We start from the raw sequence: 11,305 nt of genomic DNA on the forward strand, positions 1-11,305 counted from the left end.
TGGTCTTATTAGGTGATCAAGCGACAACCACACATGCCGCTCTGTGCAGGAACACGTGGGGGTTGTACTCCGAGACGGTGGTTAAAAGTGAACCTGGCGTGATGACCATCTGACCACTCAGATCATGGTGCTGGGATCCGATGTTCTTCTTATTATTATTTGTTTGCAGAACGAGGCTGCAGCGGAGCATCCGAGGCTGATGGCACGGTAAGGGTTGTGCCGTCGATGCAGTGCCCCTTATAGGTTACAGCAGGAATTCGTAATTTGTGCAGGGTGCCAGAGATGGCTCGCCAGCTCGTCACGAAGGACACCGTGGGATCTTTGACATACACCGGCTAATCCTGGTAGACGGGACCCCCAGTTTGACGTTCATCCGAGAGACGGGACACACATTGATGAATCACCCTGCCTGTCACACACCGGGATGACAGTTTATTGCTGAGTCGGAATTCGAACCCAGGCGAGTTAGCTTAGAGCGAGCGTGGGTACCTCTCGGTTATCCTGCCACCCCCACCCGATATTCAAATCCGATTTGATTGTGTCCATTGTCCGCCAATGCGGACAAATATTTAATTTACTCGTTTTATTTATTTATTTATTTATTTATTTAATGCCTTTGTCATTCATGTGTTAGTCCATTGTCTCCTATCAATGCCTATATCCACATATATATATATATATATATATATATATATATATATATATATATATATATATATATTTATTTATATCCCTTTAGAGAAATGCGTTGGTCTTTATTAATTTATTTAATTTCCTCGTAAAAGCAATCTGGATTGGGGGTGGAGTCAATGAATCCATGATATTTGCGTACGTAATAAATAGATTATGTCGAATACGGGATTTGTATATGACATTGCAGATCGGTCGATGGACGAGGAGATGACTGATGAGTACCACCCTGTAGGGAGGGTAACCCACGTGACGTCTGTACATACACACACACACACACACACACACACACACACACACACACACACACACACACACACACACACACACACACACACACACACACGTGATTGCAGATTGGATAACGAGGCAGGTGGGAGATTCGCCGTCGTCAGTCCCAGAGCATTGAATCGTGCGGCGTTCAAAGGTTCTCGGATTCGGACCATCGGTGCGTTGAACCCTTCGAACGCCTCTGCCGGTAAAGACTGAAACAAAGCTGGGTACAATGCACCACCAGGCAATGAACATACCACGTCATCCCGTGGGCTTTTCTCAGGCTAGTTGTGACCGAGGCTTTTCCACATGTAAATGGCGGGCATGTCCACACGTGCACCACCACCACCTGTCCTTATTACAAACCGAGAGGGAAAAATAAATCGTAAAAACCACCGAATGGCAGATAGCGATCTTCAGCAGGCGCTCGAGAAGTGCCGCGGGGGCTTTAGGGGTCTTTAACGACGACAAGGACACTCGAGGGAGGCTGTCGGGAGTGCTCGGGGTGTCAAACCCCCATCACGGCTCCCCCGACATTCCAAGACCGCGTGTCCGCTGCACGAGAGCATGAGTTATGGCGCCTCCTGGGGAGAAGGATTGTCTTCGCTCCTTTTACCAAGATGGTGTTGGGCAAACAAGTTGTCACCGGCAGTGGTCTGCAGAATTACAAGTTCGGTGTGTGATTCCTGTGCTGACGCACGTCATAAACACCTGCTGCCTTGACCTGAGCCAAAGTCGTCCATCGACTTTGTGCGGTCCATCCACAATGTGGACTTCGTTTACCCAAAAGATCTTTCAGCCACAAATGTTCGAGGGTGAGGTTGATGGAACAGCTTCTCCGACTCTACCCCCTCCTCCATCACTCCATGGAACCCTGACCTCCCACCCTCCCGTCACCTGCGAACGGGTAATCTTCCATCAGCGCAGGAATTTAAGGTTGTTGATGTGTGACATAAGGTCCCCACAAACTTAGACCTATGTGTACCATAACACAAGACCTTAAACTTTACCCAAAGCCACACCATCGTTGAATGATCATCGTCTCGACACACTTGTTTCAACGTCCTTTCAAGGAGGTGCATTCCATGAGGTTTAACAACCTGTCAAGGACGTTCACTTTCAACGATTCGTCTCCAATTGGACTTCAGGGTCAGGATGAAGAGCCCACACGCCGAAGACCTCGATCGTTTTGTCACGTGACCTGCTCACGACAAAAAGTGGTCTCGCTATTTTATTCAAACTCACAACACATCGTAAACACGCAAAACGTTCCTTCGATTCGAGGTCACGTTCCTCCAAATGAACGAGGATGAGTCAAGATGATGAGGTGTTGAGTAAAGGTCATTGCTTGAGCATGCTTCTTTCATTTAGGACTATAATAGGATTTCACGGGATCACGATTTTGGTGAAATTTTGTCTCCAAGTTTAAGACTTTAGTTTTTTATTGAGGATGATAATGATGATGATGATGATGATGATGATGATGATGATGACAACATCCAAACCAGAACCCCTCATGAACAATCGAGGATCACACGCGGGTGACCTGGTCTTGGTCTGACCGTCAGCTGAACTTTCGTCGGGTGGAAGAGATGTCAGAATGCAACTCTACCCGCGATCTTTTGTGCCCCCATTAGCACCACAACCCAACCCTCTCACTTGCAGGCGATGGTGTTTCCCCCCTTCCTCTTCACCCACTCAATCATTCCTTTGCTTGTGGATCTATTACCATGCTCTTCCATGAGCCTCGACCTTGTTTACAGAAAAACCCCCCAACCCAAACACGAGCACAATGTCAAATTTCCAGCAAAGGTCAGTGAAGTTAAATTTTTCATTTCATCTCCTGGTGGAGTCTACACGACAATAGCATTAGCTCATAGGTACACCGGATCAGAAATCCCATGAGGTTGTTTGTGGAATCCTTGGACACAATCCTGTTTCCATTGAGGTTCAAAATAGGGTGTGCAAAAATGGTCTCCCAGTGGAATAATGCCAGGATATGACGATGTCATGACATCATACTTGTTGTGTACACATATGGTGTGCAACACCTCATCGGTGGTGTGTAGCGAGGTGACTGCTTTTTCTTGCTTCGAGTGAGCATCGCAAGTTGACTTTTGAGGTCGGAGTTCATGACCCCCAGCAGGTCCTTCTGCATCGCAATGGCTGCGACATCATTTCTGTGACGACCGAAGGTTCAAGTTCTTTCTGTCCGAACATGATCCGATTGGTGCATCCCGGTGAAAATACCATTTCACCCAAAAAGTTAAAAGCATCTTCATTAAAAGCATCTTCACAGCTGCGATCAAGGCGGCCCCGGCCACCAGATACGATGGATCCTCAACATGGGTCATGTAACACGCAACAGCAGCAGAAATAGACCTGCAATTTGGCGGGGGCGGCATTCCATAGAGGTCCTTTTCAACATCCCATATGATATCCCAAGTGCAAAGCACAGCCATTAATAACATCATCACAAGAATATCAAGATTTACAAGTCTCGGAACGAGACACTCACAAGATTCCATGAAGCAGCGACTTGTGTTGAACGTAAATCCTTCAACACATCATCCTCATCCTTATACACTGAAAATAAAGCTCTTTGTATTACCACTCACTCATATAAATGTTTCATACATTCGAGTTGAATTGGACAGTTGAAATTTTGCAGATTGATTTAATTTGAGAACATGATTCCAGAAAAAAAAAAAAAATCACAAAACTGTCCATAAACTAAGATATCCAGAAAACAAAGGTGGCCCATGGAGCCACGCTCCATCTACTGGGAGAGGAGGCTGAGGTTGGATTGTGCTGGTGATGTGACACTTGTTCATCTGGGAGAGGAGGTGGAGCTTGGATTGTGCTGGTGATGTGTCACTTGTTCCTCTGAGAGAGGAGGTGGAGGTTGGATTGTGCTGATGATGTGTCACTTGTTCATCTGGGAGAGGAGGTGGAGGTTGGATTGTGGTGGTGATGTGTCACTTGTTCCTCTGAGAGAGGAGGTGGAGGTTGGATTGTGCTGATGATGTGTCACTTGTTCATCTGGGAGAGGAGGTGGAGGTTGGATTGTGCTGGTGATGTGTCACTTGCTCATCTGGGAGAAGAGGTGGAGGTTGGATTGTGCTGGTGATGTGTCACTTGCTCATCTGGGAGAGGAGGTGGAGGTTGGATTGTGGTGGTGATGTGTCATTTGCTCATCTGGGAGAGGAGGTAGAACTTGGATTGTGCTGGTGATGTGTCACTTGCTCATCTGGGAGAGGAGGTGGAGGTTGGATTGTGCTGGTGATGTGTCACTTGCTCATCTGGGAGAGGAGGTAGAACTTGGACTGCACATAAATAAAACGCTCATACTGCTCATTCATTTTTCATTGAATATATTTATTTATATACTTGCAGAATGCAAACATAACATATGAGTTAGTACAGTATCTATAATTCGGAAGATATTCTTCTTTAACAGCCATAATTATTCCCACATTCTTATGGGGTTGGCCAGGGGAAGTTTTTGGCCCAAGTCTTTCACGAACCGGCTAGTCAGGCCTGATGTTCAACTAAGTTTAGGGCAGGAATTTTTAATTTGTTCAGGTTGCCGGTGATAGCTCACCTACTTTTTGCGAATGACACAGTCTTCAACTTCCACCAACTAATGCCGGCCGACAGGACACCCAGTTTAACGTCCATCCGAGGGACGGCACACACGGTTGATTAATCACCCTGCCTGTGAAACACTGAGATGCCAGTTTATTGCTGGGTAGGGATTCAAATCCAGGCTGGACTGCTTAGATGTGAGTGTGCGTACTTCTCGGGCCGAGGCCATCCTGTCCTCCTAATTCCGAAGATATTCCCCTATGTTTCAGGGTGTCCATAAAGTCCTTGTGCAACTTTGAACTTTTACAACTTTGATGCACACATGATTTAAACAAACTGTAAATGGTGTTTGAAAGTATAATTCATTAAGTTTTGTTAACACTGATGTTACTTTTAAATTTTTTTGTCATTGCTGTTGTTAAATCCACAATTCCCCTGGGTTCCTTGATGAGTTGACATTTTCTGATGAGGCAACTTCTACAATCAGTGGTAAAGACAATGACCACAATGACCACATTTGTTTTCCAAACTATGACGAATAAATCTTTCATGTTTGACGAACTTTGTACCAGCAAGATGAGGTTCTTTGCCACTAAGCTTCCAATGTGTGACGGTTCTGATGTTTTCTCAGAGAAGTTGATCGGTAGATGTGGACCAATTGCTTAAGCACCTCTTTCGTCTGACCTGTCCCAATTGGACTACAGTTTATGGGACTATGTAAAACTGTTGTTTGCTCATCAAAACCACATTTATTGGATGAACTTATGGCTACAATCACAAATGCATTCATGAAACGAGCAGAGTATCCGCCCTATAGGCGATCTTGTTCCAAGTGTGCAACACATTCTTCTGACGCATCCCTTTATTTGGTCAGTGTATGGGCAACAGACCGCTGCCTCGATCGCTCCCCAAAATAAAAATAACACGGGTTACGTCCATGAAGAAAAAAACATGTCAACTGCCTCTGTGCATATATCATAATAAGCATTCCTTTCATGCTATGAGGCACATAGGGCTGCTGAGGCCGTTTCATTTTGGCTAAGGAGTGCAGTCCTGGACAGGTTGCCACTCCAGCACATACATAATACATCATGGTTATATAAGCTCAGATAATTCCAATTGTACTGTCCCATAGGCTGACAACAGAAGCTTAAAGCCCAAGGCCTAACATGTATTTTCACCTTCACAAGGTCCGTGACAACTAACGGCTCCAACCTTTTGATATGAGGTGATCCTTTTAAGTCGCTTGGGTTGTTTTACACTGAATGGAAAACTTAATGGGAGGGCATAGCGATTGTGAATATGACACTTGCAAAGAAGTCTTAGGTTTACATATGTTCTTTAGCTGAGGCTTCCAAAATGGTGGACATATCATGTAATTCAGGTTACCAACTGTGGGTGGTATCAGGACATACGTGGTTAGAGAGTGGACATACATACTTACACACACTGGCTCCATTATATATAGATTACTAAGCAGCAACTGTAGAATGTTTTCAACAAGATGGAAAAAGGGATTAAATAATGTATTACAAAAGGTGGCGGTTATGTTGAATGCTAAAAATTAGAGCTGTATTGAGTAAAGACTGTATGCATTATGCTTGTATTTGTCATTTATAGTTTGTTTCTAACATGTGTACATCAAAATTTATAAAATTTGAAAGTTGCACAAGGACTTTATACACGCCCAGTACTAATACATTGAAAAATCAAAAGTTGACATTTCTTCGACTCTTGGCGTGTGAGCGTCTCGTTCCGAGAGCTTCTTTCACTTGTGTCAGAGTTGCTGATATGCCAGGAGCCCAACATGTTGACAGGCGGTAATTACAGTATGCAGCCTTCATCGCGGTTGTAAACTTGTAATATCACAGTGTCGTCATTCAGTTATTACAGATGTTCTTCAATAAATATGAGAGCTCGGGAACTTCTACAGGACGTGTGGTGAATACCAGAAAAACAATTTCCTTCTGCATACATTTCCAGCAGTGAAAGAATGAACTTTCACTCTGTTATTGGTCACCATGTCTAGTAAAATGGCCGACAAGCGTTCCTATCAAGCATGGAGGAAGAGGCAGATAAAGTGAGGTCAGACACCTTCTTGTGCCAATGATGTACTTGTGAGATTTCAAATGGATCAAGATTAGAGAACGTTAAGGGCAAGATGTCCCTGGCAGAAAGCTTGGGGCACCCCCACCCCCCCCCCATACTGAACATTATTCATTTGAAATTGTCTGCTATACTGTCTGTCCACATAAACTCTGATGTAGATCTTCAGGATACTGAACATACAACCAGGACCAAGGAAGTTATAATTGGGAAGGGGGCATGAATGCATCCTTTCTCACCTTCCTCCATTGTTTGTACCACAATGCTGTTTTATTAACCTCCGCCATCGAAGATCGAAGGTTAGTTTTCACCCCTTTCTGTTTGTTTGTTTGTTTGTTTGTTTGTTTGTGAACAGCATTACGGAAAAACTCCTCGACGGATTTCGACGAAACTTGGTGGGGGGATTAAGTATGGTCCAAGGATCATGCCATTAGATTTTGGACTTGGTCCAAAATCCAATATGGCCGCTATGGCGGCCATTTTGAAAAAATATTTGAATTTTTTTTTTGCATTTCTACATGTTTTAAGTGATTTCCACCCCCCCCTAAAAAAAATTGTTAGAGAAAAAAAAAATTTTTGCAACTTTTTTTTCAACAAAATTTCGATTTTTTTCTTTGCATTTCTACATGTTATAAGTGATTTCCAACAAAAAAAACATGCCACAATTATAATTGCGTCTGATTTTGGAACTTCAGGTGGATATACCCACGTATAATCAATTTCTGTCTCAAGGAATCTAGTTATGACGAATGAATTGAGTATGTAAAAGTTAAAAGTAAAAGGGAAAGTTGCAAACTATAACTCTGAGCACTGTTGACGTCAAATTGAATGAATAGGATATCAGGTTCACTTGAGTGACCTAGCAGTATTGGCGGCGGAGGTTTTGCACTCTACCGAGTGCTCCCTCTCTAGTTTTTCCACTGGAATTGATAAAGCGAACAGGAAAAGCTGTTTTATTTGAACCATCAAAATGCTGTTTAAAATGGAACTGGTTTTATTTCACAATCAAATGGAAAAGGAATTCGTTTCCTGATTACAAAAAATAGGAAAGACATGTTTGGAAAATATCAAGGTGCGTGATCATATTTCGATTTGAAACTTAATGTGTTGTGGGCTGTATTGTATTTAAGTTCAACGGTTGATGAGGTATTTCCGATAGGTATTTCTCCTTAGTTGACCTATTGACTGCCAAGAGAAAATTGACATGCCAAGATGGCGTCGCCTGCATCCAAGGTGCACCGGAAGTTACGTCACATCCCTCAAGGTCACCAATTGTGTTTGTCTGAAGTCAGGTCCTGTGTTATGTAACATCTCCTCCAGGAGCCTTAGTCGCTCCACCAAAAGGTCACAAAGGGTGTGATATCATCTTAACAAAATGTGTAGTTGAATTAAAGTTTATTTTTTAAATCAAATATCCTAATTGCAACCTTCATTTTTATGAAATCGGGAGAGTTGTCTGCACATTGAAGTGAAAATTGATTACTCAACTGTTTGGGTCATATTTGTAACAACATAATGTTTCTCGAGCGATCCAGCTATTCGCCTTAGACAATGTGTAACATAAAACAGTGATTTTGAAACCCTCCCCTCTGAACAGCCCCCCAGCCCCTTTGCACAAACGAAATAGATCAATATCCTTCTGTTAATAGTCTTATGTGCTGGATTTACCTGTGAGTAAGATGTTCAACCTGTTTCGTTTCATGTCTCTGTCGGAATAAAGTGAAACTCTGAACTTGAATCTTTACAAAATATTGTTCACACTTGCAGGTTGAAATTCATTTACTCAAAGACATGAAAGCTGTAAATAAGATTGGTGGATTTCAATGAATCAGTGGTTAAAATTTCATCAAAATAGACAAGTGAGGTCAATGCATTTTTATGCCTTGATGCGCAATATTCAAGCTTTTGCATTTAAACAGCATTTGATGGAAGGTTTCAGCTTTCAGCACTGATTGTGTTCTTAACTCAAAATCAGGAGTGTATTCTGCACCAAGTAAAGTTACACACATACACGTACATAATGTTACGAATCTGGTCTTGAAGGTAAAATGGGGAATAGATTACAATAGTTATTTCATAGTGCATGTTAGAATAAGTGTGGTGTAATTCCTGGAATTAACGACATGTGCAGAGCACGTGTTTAGAGAGCCTTCGTCAGGTCAGGTTAGGTAAAGTCAGGTATGGGAGCATGTGCCACCAGGGGCCTCCGTCTGGTCATCCCCCAGGCAGATGTCTGGCCCATTCCCATCTCCTTGAGATGCTGATCAACCAGCTGCAACCATGAGGCACTTGGTCGGCACGTTGGCCTCCTCCACTCACGAGGCTCCTTTCACCCCCAGTGTTCGTGTCAAAGCCCCGTCTTTCCCCATTCCCTACATTCTTAAATATTTCCCAGTTTTACAATTTATGTGTAAATTTCCATCACCCGCAACTATCTGCACCATGGCTCAACAACGTAAGGTAACTGAGCCAAAGGTCGTGACATGCTGTGGACGTGACCATATATGGACATCTGGCATGCTAAAGGCCAAGGGTGGGGGCACCACAGGTATTTCCCAGGTTGCCCGCCAATCATTGCCTGACTGACAGTGCGTCAGCCAAAGGGCACGTGTTGCAGGCGTATCGATAGGCCCGCAAGAGATTATAAAAGGCACATTCACCCTTGTGGGTGAGGTTGTTGGTGCGTTTGCTTTTGGGTCCCTGCTGTTTATGGTTGGTTGCTCTGTCTTGCTGTTTCTCGGTACATTTCCCCAGCCTGCTGTTCCTGTGCTTTGTGGTTCATGGTGTGCTGCAATGTAGTTGCACCGGGCAGGGACAGTCCAGGACCGATCCGCGACGCATCCGGAGAAAAGAAGCAGCACACGCCGCATGCACAAACATTGCTGGGACCTTTTCGCCTACGACCTTTGAAGATGGCGCGGCCATAATAAAATGTATATATATATATATATATATATATATATATATATATATATATATATATATATATATATATATATATATATATATATGTATATATATATTACATACACATACATACAGTATTGGAAATAATTATGGAAACAGGAAAAACTGGGTATAAAATGCAAAACTCATGTAAAAATGAAATGCTTCATAGTACAGTCACATGTTGATTATTTGGTTGGTTGTCAAGAAAGCAATCAGAAAGTGCCACACCGGCAGAAGGACGATAAACTTATATGTGGTGATATCATTGTAGTTTTGAGGGTATGTGGTGATTACTATGGCTCTTGAGAAGGAAGTATCACATGACTGACAGAAATCAAAGTCTGAGCTCATGAATCCCACTCCATGTGGCAGAGTGCAGCCCGATTTCGTGTTTCCGCAGGAGCTGTGTCCAAGATTGAGGAGGATCCATGAAACTGGTACTGTTGGGAATAGAAGCGGTTGAGGAAGAAAGCCCAAACTGTTCAAAAGTGATGTTAAGTCTGCTAGGGTATGTTCTCTATGTGATAGACAATGACTCAGTCGAGCTATTTTGAATGACCTAACTGAAAGTATGGGTGTTAACATTTCTTTGAGAACAGCAAGACACACATGAGCGCGAAGTGGTATCGAAGGATGTGTTGCTAAGGAGAAGCAACCAACTAAAAAGGCTGAAACAAGCAGCAGAAATGAAACAGTGGGATGACCAAACCTGGAAGAGGTTTTTTGGTTTTTTTAAGATGAATCCAATTTTGAAATGTTTTGCAAAATCAATGGCAGTTTGTGCGAAGGCGGACCAGGGAGCGGAACAAGTCAATGTACAACAGCTCCTGTGAAGCATGGAAATGCATCAATACAAGTGGGGGAGATGCATCTCAGCCAAGGGATGTGGTAGATTCAAATAAAATTGAAGGTATATTTATTGACAGGTATGGAGAGAGTTCTCATTCATCATGCCATTCCCCAAGGACCAAATGTCATTGCCTGGAGATTAATCTTCCAACATGACAATGACCCCAAACATACGGCCTATGTGATGAAAACTATCTGGAATGTAAAGAAGCTGATGGAACACTCCCAAAGATGCCTTGGCCTGCACAAAGTCCTAATATGATCATCACAGAGGCTCTATGGGGTTATACGGATACTGAGCAAGTCCAACAGCAACCAAATGTCTTTGATGAATTGTTAAAAGTGTTGTAGGGTATTTAGAACATTCCACATTCCACATAAAGTGTAAGGAAGCATTGAAAACAAGGTGTCATGCTCCATATCAATTAAATGGCCATTTCATTTTGTATATTATCTGTAATAATCCATTTTGTATTATACACACACACATATATCAATCAATTACAATGACTTGGTATTTGTGCATATCCCATGTTTCCATAATTATTTCTCATACTTCATACACATATTCAGCTTCATTGGGCTGGTCACATTGCCTGTAAGGAAGACCACATAGACTACTCAAAGCTGCACTCTACAGCCAAATAAAGTGCGCCATTAGATCCCTGGGTGAACAGAAATGAGACTGTCATGACGTGCTCAAAGGACACCTTGACAACGTTTTGATTTCCGTCGATAATTGGGAAACCGTTACTCAAGACAGGCCCGTGTGGCACGGCGTAATCTGAATGGAGCAGAATCTGCAGAGGAAGCAGGACTTGCCATGGAGAAACTGCAACAACAAAGACCT

General features: G+C 43.0%; 1 long non-coding RNA gene across 1 annotated transcript; it reads right to left on the reverse strand.

The window, feature by feature from the left end:
• Window positions 1–2,412: 2,412 nt before the first annotated feature.
• Window positions 2,413–9,577, reverse strand: LOC147011853 (uncharacterized). The gene is made up of 2 exons (XR_015051736.1): window positions 8,326–9,577; window positions 2,413–4,265 (listed from the first exon to the last, which is right to left on the reverse strand). It is a non-coding gene; the product is annotated as an uncharacterized LOC147011853 (long non-coding RNA).
• Between the last annotated feature and the right edge of the window lie 1,728 nt (window positions 9,578–11,305).

Source organism: Eptatretus burgeri, chromosome 15 (genome assembly GCF_056783735.1).
Source record: "Eptatretus burgeri isolate ZD-2024b chromosome 15, Ebu_testis_v1, whole genome shotgun sequence".
Classification (NCBI taxonomy): Eukaryota; Metazoa; Chordata; class Myxini; order Myxiniformes; family Myxinidae; genus Eptatretus; species Eptatretus burgeri.